Source organism: Acinonyx jubatus, chromosome A1 (assembly GCF_027475565.1).
Source record: "Acinonyx jubatus isolate Ajub_Pintada_27869175 chromosome A1, VMU_Ajub_asm_v1.0, whole genome shotgun sequence".
In the NCBI taxonomy this organism is placed as follows: domain Eukaryota; kingdom Metazoa; phylum Chordata; class Mammalia; order Carnivora; family Felidae; genus Acinonyx; species Acinonyx jubatus.
Window position 1 is genome coordinate 210,373,525 of NC_069380.1, and position 13,331 is coordinate 210,386,855.

The 13,331-nt window shown below is 36.3% G+C and overlaps 1 protein-coding gene across 5 annotated transcripts in view; it reads left to right on the forward strand.

Moving 5' to 3' along the window:
• ZFR (zinc finger RNA binding protein) overlaps nt 1-13,331 on the forward strand; it is an 83,841-nt gene that overhangs the window by 5,334 nt on the left and 65,176 nt on the right. The gene's annotated exons all lie outside the window — the stretch shown is intronic.

Here is a 13,331-nt window from a genome sequence, read left to right on the forward strand (position 1 = left end):
GTCTGTTCCTAAAGGTTAAGTATCTCCTCACATCACTAAGATAACTTGGGTAGGTTGATAGCTGGTGAATTTTTTTTTCTTTCCTTTTTAGTTTATTTTGAATATAGTGTTAAGAATACTCTCTTGAGGAAAGAATGAGAGTAACATTAGTAGGGTAAAAAAGGAGTAATCCCTAACTGAGAAGGTGAAAAACCAGGTGAACAGGTTTTTGAAACCAATCACGGTGATGGAAATTTACTGGCTCTATAAAAAAAATTCTGCAACTGCTAATTATATCAGCTCTTTCATTGTTGAATCAGAGATCTTAGGATTCATAATGCTTGAATGAGTTTGAAATAATGAAAATTTTCTTTCCAAAAGGATTACTACTGTTACATTGGTGATATTTCTTGCCTGTGTTATTAGTAGCCTTAAGGGTAGTGTGAGCCAGAATATTCCTGTAGAGAATGTTTAAGGTGTATGCTTGACTGTGCTTTTGTAAACTGCTTTACAGTATACTCTAATGGGAAGAGCATGAATTTGGAGCTTGTGAGACTTCAGATTTGAATCTCAGCTCTATCCCATCAGTCATTTGGCCAAATCACTTCATCTTTCTAAGACTGTTCCCTCACCTGACTTACCTTGAGATGAAGATTAAATATAAAAACTTCCTACCCTGGTCCTGATTTTCAGTAGGCATTTTACCAATGTTTATTTTCTGTGAAGTATAGATGTTTGAATAATACTATAAGGGTTTTAAAGGAATTCATTAGTTGATGTCTTTCATATATTTAATGTATAGAGTTTCATAATCTCAAGGTAAAATGTTTTAAAAGTAGGTAATTGAGTATCAATTGATGAGCCTCAATTTGTGTCATTTTGTTTTTTTTATTTTACTTATTTTTAAATGTTTAAGAGCGAGGACACTTGAGGGGAGGGGAGGGACAGAGAGAGAGAGAGAGAGCGCGCGCGCGCAAGGGAGAGAATCCCAGGCAAGTTCTGTGCTGTCAGTGGGAGTCTCTCCAAATGTGAGATCACTACCTGAGCCAAAATCAAGAGTCAGATGCTCAACCTACTGAAACACCCAGGTGCTTCCCACTCCCCCTGCCACCGTGTCATTTTAATGGGGAAGGAAGGAGATTTTTTTTAAGTTTATTTATTTTGAGAGAGATTGAGCAGGGGAGGGGCAGAGAGAGAGAGAAAGATCCCAAGCAAGCTCTGTGCTAAGCCTGACCAGGGGCACAATTGCATGACCAACCTTGAGATCATGACCTGAGCAGAAATCAAGAATCAGACACTTCCCAAGCCACCCAGGCACCCCGGAAATTTATTTGCAAGCAACATGATTATTTTATTTGCAGCCAACAGACAAAAATAAGAGAAATAGTAAGTACTTAGCAAATTTTCTGAATCTATAATCAGGCAGGAATTGGTAACATTCCTGTTTCAGCAATATTGTGTTAGATTATTAAATTTCAAAATAAATCTTTTTTTATATAGCCACAAAACCTATTAAGTAGAAATAGAACTAATGAGATCTACAAAACACTTAAGGAAAAAATACATTAGGATATAAAGGCCATAAAAGAATACATAAATAAATGAGGATGGACTGGGTCCGTGGAGTGAAAAAATACCATCAAGTTATCAACCTTCTTCTATGTAATCTATATAATGCAATTCCAATAAAAATCAACAGTCTTGGGGGACAGGGGTTAACTTGATAGAGATTCTAATGTTGGTAATGAAAATAGTGTTTGTCCAAAAGTAGTCATAACAGTCTTGTAAGATATGACAAGGAAGGTCTTGTATTATCACATACCCAAACTTTATTAAACAGGAGAATGTCATATTAATCAGTTACAGGGATGGACAAATAGATAACCGGAATAAAATAGAGATCCCAGAGATAGAATTATGCTTATGAGCAGTTGGATTATAATGTATAGCTGTTTAAATAGACATATTCGTTAAATCAGCCAAATTAGTTTTCAGAAGTACACCATCATGTTAATCAGAAGACAGGCCTTGGGCTTATAAGTGTAGTAATTGACAAAGTATGTTAGAATTACTTAGCTAAATGATTGAAGGTGTGCAGTGCACCCACTATGCTTGGCCATAAATTGCCCTTGGCACTCCTTCCTCAGAATTAGGGTCACTGTTCAGAGTATTCTATTCCTTAGTGCTGTGTGAAAGCTATGTGCAGTGCAGCTCTTTAATTCAGGCTTGTAGAGGACATACTAATAAAATAAAGATTACGTTGGGCTTTAAAAGATATTTCCTATATAATATGTATATTAAAATACATTTTTAGGGAGTAACGTAATATTTAATGAATATCTACAATATGTATGTGCAGTCTCTGTACTCAAGGAGTTTATGCTTTCGTGGGATGTCCTGTGGGAGGACAAATATACCTGCAAATAACCATGCCATGATAATGATCATACTTGAGTTTAAATGAAATACTAAAATGGGGAATTGGAGGATTCTCACTGTGGAGTTTGAGATGCACTTCCATGGTCTTTCATTCTGAAAATTGAGGGAAGATCATTTTAGACAAAGGAAATGTGTTGAGCCAGGAAGGCAATGTATGATGCTTGATATGATTGAGAGTGGAATGACTTTGAAGTCAGACTACCTGAGGTGAATCCTGGTTCCCTGTACTACTTGCCGTGTGACCATGGGCATTCTCTTGATATTTAAGCTTCGTCTTTAAACTGGAGAAAATATTGTTCCTTTCTTCATAGGATTGAGATTTTTAGAAAGTTCTATGTTGAAGTACAACATAGAGAAAAGCTGCACAGTATAGCTTGATGAACTGTCATATACTAAACTTTACCTGTATAAACAGCATCCAGATTAAAAAGAAAAACATTATCAGCATCCTGGGAGGCTTCTACATTCTTCATTGTGTTGTTTTGATAATTCAGTGACATAGTATTTGCAAAATGCTGGGTACAGTCCCTGGCATATATTACATCCCCATCAGTGTTAGCTATTATATTCAGTAGACATTTGGAATGGAGCTTAAGAAAGGGATAAGAGTTGGTAGTGTAAATCTGGATATCATTCATATGGTAGTGATGCCCCGTTTAGTTGTTGAGCATGGATGAAACCAGAGAAAGTACAATGGCTGACATATGTCATTTAGTAAAAAATTTTGAACGAATGAGAGAAAAATAGAAAAAATAAAGCCATGGTTACAAACTTGGGAAACATCTGTGTTTAAGGTAAGGCCAGAGAAAGAAATAAGTAGGGCATGCACAGAGTTCCTGGAGGGGGGAAGGCCTTCTCCCAGCTTCTCAGCCTCACTGCAGGGTGGATGGGGTAACTCCCTGTGTCCTGAGTCCTTGCTAGAAACCTGCATTTCTGTCCACACACCTTGGACCTTGGTCCTGGGGGCTCAAAAACAAAAACAAACTGAAAAAGTTTTATGGTCTAATTTAGTATTCAAATAAGTTCTTGAGGGCCCTAGAGATCACAGGGGCTTAAAGTATTGGGAAGATCAATTAAGTGAAAATAAAAATTTTAATATATTTTTTATTTCTGGGAAAATATATGCTGTATAAAATTCATTAACATTGATATGGTAATCAGTTTTAAGTGGGAAAGAATGTTCTTAAAAAGATTTGAAGAAATCTAATACTTTTTTGATAGGAAACAACACAAAAACCTTTTAAACGATAATCATCTAGATGAGGGCGAAGTGCTGTTATTTATGAAGATGGCGTTATAGCTTCTCTCACTCTCCCAGTCCTACACATCCCAAACCATTTTTTTTTATTGTAAACAGAATACTCATCATAAAATGTAAATTCAGTCACACCACTTTTCTGCTTAAAATCTTCACTGGCTGTCTATTACTTTGAGAATATCTGGTTATCCTAGTTTTATTAAGGACTTCAGTATCTTATTGTACACATTTATAATTCCTTATCTACATTTATGAAATCAAAAAACTACTGAAAATACTCCTGGTAAGTTTGTAAAACACTTGACAATAAAAAATTGATCTGAAATATCAGGAGCCTATTTTTAGTTTGTGTGTTTTTGGTTTTAATGTTTGTTTATGTTTGAGAGAGAGCGAGCAGGGAAGGGGCAGAGAAAGGGAGACAGAGAATCCCAAGCAGGCTTCACACTGTCAGCGCAGAGCCCCACATGGGGCTTGAACCCACGGACTGTGAGGAGATGACCTGAGCTGAAATCAGAGGAGTCAGTCACTTAACTGACTGAGCCACCAAGGCACCCTAGTTTTGTTTTGTTTTTCATTTTACTTACTGTGAATATTCATATCTTTAACTGAAGAAATGTTAATGTGTTTGTGAAATAATGAAGAATGTATTTTTTCTTGAGTTTGGAAAGTTACAAGGCACTTTGGTTTAATTACCTTATAGTATCCATCAGCTTTTATTGTACCTAATAGTTGGTGAATTTCTTTTTTGAGCAGTTCTATTTATAAACAGTTAAAAGGATTGACATTTCATGACTTGTTCCTTTTTAGAGGTCTTCAAAGAAAATCTGCTTAATTTTTAAAAGTGGAGTAAAATTCATTTTTATCTTGCAATTACTGTATGGATCCATTGGGTCCTTTTTATAAGTCTTAAGATTTACCATATGGGATTTTAGTGATTTTACTTTTCTATGTCTTGAAACATTTTGCTGTTTCATCATCCTAGGAATTATTTCCTCTTGTCACTTATTCCCAACTACACTAAGAAAGATTAATACGATAGAAAAATGGAGGAATGTTGGAATCACCTAGAAGGGTAGTACAATAGTGAAATAACTGGAGGACATTGATTGCATTGTCCTCATCTTTGCATCTTTGAAGAAATATGAAAGAAAGAGACACTACCATTATAGTTGGCTTTTAGTTTTGTCCTTCAGCACAGTTGAGGATTCCAAGCTGTTCATACTTTGTCCATATTGGCAAAGAAAAGAAAATTAACAGGAAGATATTTGACAATTATTAGATAAATAGCATGAATGCCAAAAAACAGGATCACTGTAGACTAATGATAGTGACATTGATTGTAAAAGCAAAATCTCAGACTAAGAATTTTTAGATACAATATCCTAGATGACATTTTTTTTTAAGTCAGGAATCAGTGAGTGAAAAATCAAGTTTTTCTAAGGATTAAAAGGTAAGTATGGTAAGGGCATCTGCATGGCTCAGTCGGTTAAGTATATGACTCTTGATTTCCGCTCAGGTCATGATCTCATGGTTGGTGAGTTTGAGCCCCTCATTGGCCTCTGCACCGAGAGTGAAGAGCCTGCTTGTGTGTGTGTGTCTGTCTGTCTGTCTCTCTCTCTCTCTCTTTCTCTCTCTCTCTCTCTCTTTCTCTGCCCCTCCCCTGCTCTCTCTCCTCTCCTGTCTCTCTCTCTCAAAAAAAAGTAAATATGGTATTCTCATCTAATCAGTCAGTAGGAAGGACTTCTTACATAATATTCTGTGACAAGATCTTCAACATCTCAATTTGCTAGAAGTGTATGTGGCAGAATTCTTTCATCTTTTTGTAATGTTTATGCATCACAATTTACTGGATAGGATTCATCAGTGGACAGATACTGAAGGTACGTATGTATTCAGAGATAATCGGAAGTAAGTTGATGGTGTCGAAAGGAAAAGATTGATTAGATTGATCATTCCAGACTTAAAATTGAAAATGTTTGTATGGAGCAAAGAAGATGACTGTCTCTCAAAAAAAAAAAAAAATGGAGCCATCAAATGTTCTAAAAAACTTTTTAAGCATTGTATTTTGACAGTTCAGGTGCAGGAAGAAGAGCCAGAAGTAATAAATTAGAACTCATTGGAGATACATTTGAAATCTGGATTCCACATTTACGAAATAGAAATGTTGTGGTTTGTGCATAAAAGTTGATGAGCAGTTAGGCTCAGGGAACGTGGTTTGTTTTAAAACCAAGAACATACGGAATAAAAATTTGGGTTTCTAATAGGTTTTTATTATCCCTTAATCTTCTGTAAATAATTTGTTAAAATGATTTCAAAAATATAAAAAAAGTGCCAGGGGCACCTGGGTGGCTCAGTCAGTTAAGTGTCCAGTTCTTGGTTTCAGCTCAGGTTATGATCTCACAGTTTGTGAGTTCGAGCCCCATGTTGGGCTCGGTGCTGACAGCTTAGAGCCTGGAGTCTGCTTCAAATTCTGTCTCCCTCTCTGCTCCTCCCCTGCTCATGCTCTGTCTCTCTCTCCTTCAAAAATAAATTAAAACGTTAGAAAAAAAAGAAAAAAAATCTCTCAGTGCTTTGGTAGATGCATAAAATGCCATAATTTGACCTGGAAAATTTAGAGAAGTCCAACAATGTTGAGCATTAAATTTGGACTCATGAAAAGATAGAATTGTGTTTTGAATGCCATGAAAAAGAAAAAAACATTTTGTCTATCAATTTGACATTTTATCCAAAATTAAAAATAATGCACACACACAGTATGTTTTCCAGAGGAGAAAAAAAAAACACCTTTAATAATTTGAGTGACAGAAGCAGCCTACATTTTCTTGATTGAGACTTTTTCTCATTCCTTTTACAACATTAGGTATTAAACATTGTTTCTGTTTTACAGTGGTTGCTCTAGAAATTTAATATGGATATTTCACACTGTCCAAAGTTAATCATTATCTTTACTCTCCTAAACAATATAAGGACTTAAAATGCTTTATCTTTTTTTCTTTCTTGCCTTTTTTTTTTAAACTTTCTATAATTTATTTTTTATAACTTACATCCAAGTTAGCACATGGTGCAAAAATGATTTCAGGAGTAGATTCCTTAAGCCCCTTACCCATTTAGTCCATCCCCCTTCCCACAACCCCTCCAGCAACCTTCTGTTCTCCATATTTAAGAGTCTCTTCTGTTTTGTGCCCCTCCCTGTTTTTGTTATTTTTGCTTCCCTATAAAATGCTTTAATCTTAATCCTCTCCTGATTTGTGCCATTGTTATACAATATTTTAGATTTTTTTTAACCCCACAACTAGTCATTGTTGAACAAAATTATATAGTCAGTGATTTTTTTTAAGTTATTTATTTATTTTGAGAGAGAGCATGCACAAGTCGGGGAGGGGCAGAGGGGGGTGGAGGGCTTGAACCCATGATCCATGAGATCATGACCTTGAGCCAAAATCAAGAGTCAGAGGCTCAACCAACTGAGCCACCCAGGTGCCCCATATTAGTGATTATTTAAACTTACTTTCATATTCACCATTTAAAAAAATTTTTTTTAATGTTTATTTTTGAGAGAGAGAGAAAGGGAGTGCGAGTAGGGGGAGGGGCAGAGAGAGAGGGAGACACAGAATCCGAAGCAGGCTCCAGGCTCTGAACTTTCAGCACAGAGCCCAATGAGGGGCTCGAACTCACAGAGAGATCATGACCTGAGCCGAAGTCGCAGCTTAACTGAACAACCCAGGCACCTCTATCACTTTTTTTTTTTTAAGTTTATATATTTTGAGAGAGAGAGAGAGGAGAACACGAGCAGGGAAGGGTAGAGAGAGAGAATCCCAACCAGGCTCGGCACTGTCAGTATGGAGCCCAATGTTGGGTTTGAACTGAAGAATCATGAGATCATGACCTGAGCTGAAACCACAAGTTGGTTGCTTAACTGACTGAGCCACCCAGGCACCCTATATTTACCACTTTTTAAACATAAGTGTATTCATTCTGAGATCATTTTCATTTTTCCTAAAGGAAATCTTTAAAAATGTCCTTAAATATGGGTCTACTGGTAACATTTTGTGTGTGTGTTGTGTGTGTTTTTAATCTCATGTTTCTCATTATTGAAAAGTCATCACTTAGGCTCTGTAGGCAAATTGTTTTCCCTCAGTACTTCTCTTTGTTGGGGCTCTTGAATCTCAGGATTGTTATTTTTTTATTAATTTTAGGAAATATCAGACATTCATTTTAGGTGTGTTTTCTTTTTCTCCATTTGCAACTCTACTTAGATGTAACTTACCACTTTTTTTCTTTCCTCCTGATTTTTTAACCTCTAATATTTTTCACCTCATTGTCTCTGTCCATTCTAAGTAATTTTGGAGACAATTTTAAGTTTAATTTTTTTTTTGTCAGCCATGTCTAGTCAGTTATGTAATGCCTTTCTAAATTCCTGATTATAATTTTTATATATAGTGTATTTTGTCTCTGGAAGTTTTGTTCTTTTAAAAATTCATCTGGTTGTGTTTGATCAATTTCTTGGTCCTTGGTCTTAGTTTTGATAGTCTCTTTTACTTTTTTTAGTGTACTTATTTTATATTTTGTATCTAATAATTCTAATGCTTCTAGTCTTTTCAATTTTTTTTTTTTTTATTCTGCAAACTCTTGCTCATAGTAACTTGTTTCCTTGTGGGTTTTGTTGTGTTTTTATTGAGAGCTCCTGTTTCTTGGAACATTGTAGCATTTAGAGAGGAAAATGTGTTTTGTGGCATCTGGAAGCACTATCAGCCCAGAGATACATTAAACGAACTTCTTAGCTGGGAGTGTTCCTAGTTAGAGAATGTGCATTCCAGAGCCCAAACTAGGGGAAGGCTGGCTTGTGATTAATTGTCAGGGGAGACTTCTTTCCCCTTTCCCCAGAGCCAAGGCTGAGATAGTAAAGTTTCTTTTACAATTTTCCCTTAAAAGGGGAAATGGGGGTCCCTGGGTGGCTTTGTTGGTTGGGTGTCCAACTCTTGATTTCTGCTGAGGTTGTGATCTCATGGTTTGTAGGAACCAGCCCCAAGAGCCCTGACGTGTGGCCTCTGTGGTGACAGGGCAGGGCCTGCTTGTTGGGATTCTCTCTCTCCTTCTCTCTGTCCCTCCACCCACGTATGCCTCAAAATAAATAAACATTTTTAAAAAATCTTTAAAAGAAGTGGGGGGAATGGATTTTTTCCTAATTCACCTTCTGTGCTGGTTCTCGTGGGAGTCCCAGAGTTCTAGGCCATTGCTTCCCAATGCCTTTCATGTCTGCTAACACAGAAAATTATGTTTGTTGAGCAGCACAGTAGGCAAAGTGGGAGATTTGGAGCCCTGGATAGGGTTATTGCAGCTGTAGGCAGCAGATATAGGGCTCTGACCATGTGCACTGCTCATTTTCCTGGAGAACTGTTTCCCTGTTACAGAATAGAAGGAAATGTTTTTGTTTAAAGATATAATTTAAAGAGTGGGGAAATGATGATGAATACCATTATAGACTCTAAGTTAATGCTCTATGATAAAATGGTGGTTCTTGAAGCTTACAGTTTTGGGACCCCTCAAGCAGTTACAATTATTGAAGACCCCAAAGAGCTTTTGTTTATGTGGGTTATATTTACTGTCTTAGAATTTAAAAAAATATTTATTGGGACACCTGGGTGGCTCAGTCGGTTAAGCATCCGACTCTTGGTTTTGGCTCAGGTCATGATCCCACAGTTTGAGAGTTCTAGCCCTGCATTGGGCTTTGTGCTGACAGAGTGGAGCCTACTTGGGGTTCTGTTGTCCCTCTCTCTCTGCCCCTCCCTTGCTTGCTCTGTCTCTCAAAATAAGTAAAAACTTAAAATTATTAAGTCATTTTAAAATAAGAATAAAATTACCACATGTTAACCCCAAATTTCTTTATGAAAAATAACTAGATTACTATCCCCCCAAAATAGTGAGACAAGAGGCCTTACCTCACACTTTTACAGAGATTTTTATTAAATTGTTTAGATTAAATTATATGAAAGCAATAAATTATTTGGATTAAATTATATGAAAGCAATCTGTAACTGAAAAAGGGATAACCTCCTGGATCCTAGTAGTCCTTGGATCACATTTTGAAAATCACTTGTATAAAGATTAAAAAGTATAGAGAGTAGCATGGCAGGCTCAATCTGAAGAGCATACGACTTTTGATTTCAGGGTTGTGAGTTTGAGTCCCATGTGGGGTGTAGAGATTACTTAAATAAATAAACTTAAAAAAAAAAAGAGGTATAGAAATGTTTTCCCTGTTACCAGATGCCACTTATATGGACAAGTCATTGGTACACATAGTTGTTTTAATGTCAGTAGTGACTATAACTTTAGTATAATAGCCAACTCATACTAATGGAACTTGCAAATGCTAAAAATGGGCTCAGGGTTGGGTATAGGTTAGTCCAGAAATGTAGAAATTAGGAGTATCTTAAATTTGTGGTGGGTGGTTCGTCGGTTATTCAAGTTGCCAGTTTGAGAATTCTATTCCGATACTTTCATGCTCCCCCCTAGAGTAATAATACTGTAATCAAAAATAAAATAGTATAGAAGGGCTTTTAATGAAAAAATTCCCTTATTTTCCTTCTCCCTTCTTCCCAGTTCCACTTTGTAGAGACCCTTACTTTTAGTGCATTCTGGTTTTATTTCTAACCTGCATATCATGAAATCATATGCTTCTCTGTATCTTAATTTATCAACTTTTTTATGCATTATATTTTGACTTCCTACAGTCAGGAGTTAGTACATACTCTCTCATGCTTCTCATTTCTCCTTCCAAATTCATTGATATGCCTATTTCTCTTACTTCAACACTCCATTTCCATCAAAGGTAGTCAGTTTCTCAGTACTCTCTATTTTAGGAAAAGAATCTTGGAACTCTGGTGCTTTACTTTCCCTCTTTCCCCACCCCATCCCCCAACTTAGCTGTGGTTGTACTTGTGATTAACATTTATGTTATATTCTGTAATCGTAGTTTGTCTTCTGTAATTCAGGTTGATTCTGAAACTTTAATGCAAAAACTTTTATTCTTTTATGATTGTAAATAGTAGTACTTACTGTGGAGCCAAGTGGTGGTGGTGTACGATTATCATTTCTAATATGTTTGTTCCATTTTTACAACCCTGTGCCACTTAATAGAACAATCTTCCTAGGTTCAAGTTCAAATGGATGTTTGTTTTTTACATCCTACTGATTGCTTAACTGTGGTGTCTTTTACCAGGATCATGCCTTTCTTGAGCAATTTCATATTTGCTGAAGCCTTTCATTACCACCCGCCCCCCCCCCCCCCCCCCATCTTTTTGGTGCCTTGATTGTATCTTAAGATTTTTCCAGGCTCCTGGTATACTGTCCCTTGTCCAATCCTGTTTTCCTGGACATTTCTCTCCTGGAGGCCTCTATACTGTTTTTACTTACAGTCTAAGCTCATTGCCTGTGTCGGTCTGCTGCACAGCTGCTGACCTGGCCTCTCCTTTCTCCTGGATTTGGATCCACTGTTTATAGGATCTCATTTTTTTTTCTTGGTTTATTTTTTATTGAAGTACATCCTCATGTTAGTTACTTCGGAGAGGGGGTTGGTGTATAGGTAGTAAACTCTTTCAGTTCTCGAATGTCAAAAAAAATAATAATTCTGTCGTGATGGTTTAGCTGGGTACAGAACTCTGTATTAATAATCATCTTTCCTTGAATTTTTAAGACAGTCTGCTGTCTTCTAGCCACTAGTGTTATCAGTAAAAGTCTGATTTTCATTTATTTGTATACAGCTGACTTATTTTTTTTCTTTCTGGAGACTTGAAAGATTTTTTTTTTTTTAAACCTTGAAGTGTTGTAAAATGCTATGTCTCTAGATGTAGTTCTTTCATTCAATTTTGCACTCTGTAGTCCCTTTAAATTTGAAAATATATGCTTCCCTTCCAGAATGGGAAATACTATTTCTTAATTTCTTTCATTTGTTTTTTTCTTTTCTTTTCAGAATTCTTTCCAATTGGATATTGGACTTCCTAGATTATCTTCTCTTTTCTAGTTTTCATATTCTGATCTTGTCTGTATCCCTCAACTTTATCTTCTACCAGAGTGTAAAGTTTTTATTTTATGGATAAATCAGAGTTTTTTAAATTCTTGTTTGTTGCCTTGAGATATTCATTTTCTTTGGATCAATCCTGTTTCTTTTGCAGTTTATAGTAGACTTTCTTCCAACTGTCTGGTGATTTTGGTCAGCTATCTGTTGTGGTAAGGTCTCTGGTTGGTTTCACTTTCTGGTAAGGAAGGAGAGAAAGCTGGCCATTAACCTCCAGTTTAAGTCCAAGAATATAAAAAGTGTCATTACTCTTTAATATTAATAATTCCCTAAATATTTTATTTTTCAACCCCCAAGAGAAATACCTTTCCATTTTATGTCTGATTCTTCAAGTATTTCATAACCTTGCTTACACATATTTTTATATGTTTGTTTTGTGGTTAATTATTTAGTTTGTCCTGGTTTAAAACTGACTGAAGTTTATTAGACTTAATTTATTCACAAAGGATATTATCTAAATGGAAGCTTCTTCTGAATGAAAATGAAAGTCTTCTTATTTCACAAATAAATTTTTATTACAAGACTTGGGTTCTTAATTACTTGTCCAGTTTTATTTTAAAAAATTAATGACATTAAGCCTTAAATTTTATGTAGGGATATAATTTAAGACCTTTTATTCTAACACTCCAAAGTAGGCACAATCCTTGGTTTAAAATATTTCAACCTAAGACTAATTTTGCTTAAACTAATTTGAACTTGAATTTTTTTTTTAATTTTTTTTTTTAACGTTTATTTATTTTTGAGACAGAGAGAGACAGAGCATGAACGGGGGAGGGGCAGAGAAAGAGGGAGACACAGAATCAGAAGAAGGCTCCAGGCTCTGAGCCATCAGCCCAGAGCCGGACGCGGGGCTCGAACTCACGGACCGTGAGATCGTGACCTGAGCCGAAGTCGGCCGCCCAACCGACTGAGCCACCCAGGCGCCCCAGAACTTGAATTTTTAAAAATTTACTTACTTATTTAGACTTAGCCAGTAGATATTTAATTGAATTGGTATGGTCCAGGCTGGTCATATACATCACATTAAAGGCAGTTTTTCTAAGGATATTTCAAGTTGAAAAAGGAATTTCCCAGATGGGTTTAAGATAACCAGAGAATCTTTATTTTGAACAGCATACAGTTGCCCTAGCCCTTAAACCCCTGGGAACTGGGACTAGATCATCGTTCATCATGATGCTTTTGGTAGAGGATATAGTTTCAGCCCAGATGATGGGTAGGTATCTGGCTAAGAGCAGTTGGGTTAGGCAGCCCTAGGCATGTACTTTATGATAATTGCTAAAGGTATTGACATACTTTTTATATGGTTACTGGGAAGGGTGATTATAAGATTTATTGTTCAAGCCAAGACACATGGGTGTGAGAGAGTACTGTTAATACTTATGAGGGGACAGTGGGCTTAAACCAGAACATATTGTCCTCCCTTTCTTAGTCACAGGGTCTTTTAAGGATCAGAGGCAGTATAAGTCAAATTGACTTAACGTTCCTATTCTATTCCCACTCTCTTTTTTGTCCTGTAGGACAAGTTTTGGGGATCAAGAAGTGTGAACAAATATTTTGATAAATAGCGTGGGGTGAATGGAA